Source organism: Pholcus phalangioides, unplaced genomic scaffold, assembly GCF_987345545.1.
Source record: "Pholcus phalangioides strain wild (caught in Gottingen) unplaced genomic scaffold, Ppha-v1.0 ptg000022l_1, whole genome shotgun sequence".
NCBI classification, from domain to species: domain Eukaryota; kingdom Metazoa; phylum Arthropoda; class Arachnida; order Araneae; family Pholcidae; genus Pholcus; species Pholcus phalangioides.
Genome location: NW_028301615.1, coordinates 30,368,709 through 30,370,372, shown reverse-complemented (window position 1 = coordinate 30,370,372; position 1,664 = coordinate 30,368,709). Strand labels below are relative to the sequence as shown.

Sequence of the window (1,664 nt, the reverse complement as noted above, 5' to 3'; positions counted from 1 at the left end):
CCCATCGATGCTGACGTAATACTTGAATGACCCCATATTAAGGTTAAATAAAATAAGCTAATATATATATATATAGATAGATAGATTCAAAATGGAAAACTCGTTTTCTCTCTTTTCAAGGAATATTCGATTTTATTTATAATTTTTTGAATTAATTAATTTCTTCATTAAGAGTCATTAAGAGACGCATTTGAACGGAGGAGTAAATGAGACGAAATTGCTTCAATATGTACTTCTATGGATTTATGTTTTTCATGACGGAGTGAATTTATTTATTTTATTTTTTTGTAATTTTACTTCTTTAACATTTCTCATGAATAGAATTTTCGTGCTATATTTGATTTCTTTAGGCCGGGATTATACCGTAAAAGTTTTATAAAAGCTCTTTCATAAAAATAAAGAAATAAAAACATTAAATTTTTGGTAAATGTAACCGAGCAAATGTAACCAATACGCTTATATACTTATAGGTTATATTTTCAAGTATTATAAAATAATTTTTATCGAACTTTTATAGTGTAGTTCCGGCTTTAGAATCAAGTATGTGCACTTGGAATTTGGATACCAAGAGTATTTTTATACTCATTGATAATCATTGCAATTACAATATAAAAGTTTGATCAAAGAAACTTTGAGAAAAAAAAAGCAACCAATAAGAATATGGTTACGTTCGCTCGAATGTAGTCGATGCACTTATTGATTGCATTTTTATAGTTTTATAAAAGATTTTTAATGAAAGTTTTTAGCGTATTCCTTGTCTAAGGCCGGTATTACACTATAAAAGTTTGATACAATCTCTTATAAAATTTGAAAAATGCTACCAATAAAGAAGAGAGAGGTTTAATTTTCTATAATGTAACCAATAATCTTATTGGTGGAATTTTTTAAGTTTTATAAAATTACTTTTATTAAACTTTTATAGTGTAATTCCGGCTTAAGGCCAGTATTACACTATAAAAGTGGGATAAAAGATATTTTACAATAGTTGAAAAAAAACAACCTGTAAGAGTATTGGGTAACATCTCTTGGTTACATTCGCTGGAATGTAACAAAATGTGAACAAAACGTTTGCCATCGCCCGGACAGGGGCTCGAACCCTGGACCGTTAGGTTAAAAGCCTAACGCTCTACCGACTGAGCTATCCGGGCACGTTCTTGCCGCAACTATTATGCAAACACAAGCGTTATTATTGTGCGCCCTAGGTTTATACTTTCGGATTATCAATTGTAATATTATCAGTGACGTCGGGACGAGGCGCAGGGTGGGGGGGGGTAAGGTAGGTGATTAGCCCCCCCCCCCTCCCTTCTGCTTTTTTCTCGAAAGGAACAAAAGGCATTTATGTTGTTTGATCGATCAACCGGCACCTACATTCAACAAGTCCGGGTCGTGTTGAGATTTATTTCACGTGCCACACACACACGGCTAGAACCTCTATTATATGCACTAAAATAATGGTGAAATATGCTCTAAAAATATGCAAATATGCATTTAAGTTTTATAAAAAATAATTTTTTGAAACTTCCACAGTGTAATCTCGGCCTATGGTGGGCATTACGCTATAAAAGTTTGATAAAAGTTATTTTATAAAACCTGAAAAATTTAACCAATATGCGCATCGGTTACATGGGAGCGGATATAACCGATGCTCTTATTGGTTGTTTTTA

At 32.3% G+C, this 1,664-nt stretch overlaps 1 non-coding gene across 1 annotated transcript; it reads right to left on the bottom strand.

Moving 5' to 3' along the window:
• Nucleotides 1-1,075: 1,075 nt before the first annotated feature.
• Nucleotides 1,076-1,148, bottom strand: TRNAK-UUU (transfer RNA lysine (anticodon UUU)). The gene has a single exon. It is a non-coding gene; the product is annotated as a tRNA-Lys (tRNA).
• Between the last annotated feature and the right edge of the window lie 516 nt (nt 1,149-1,664).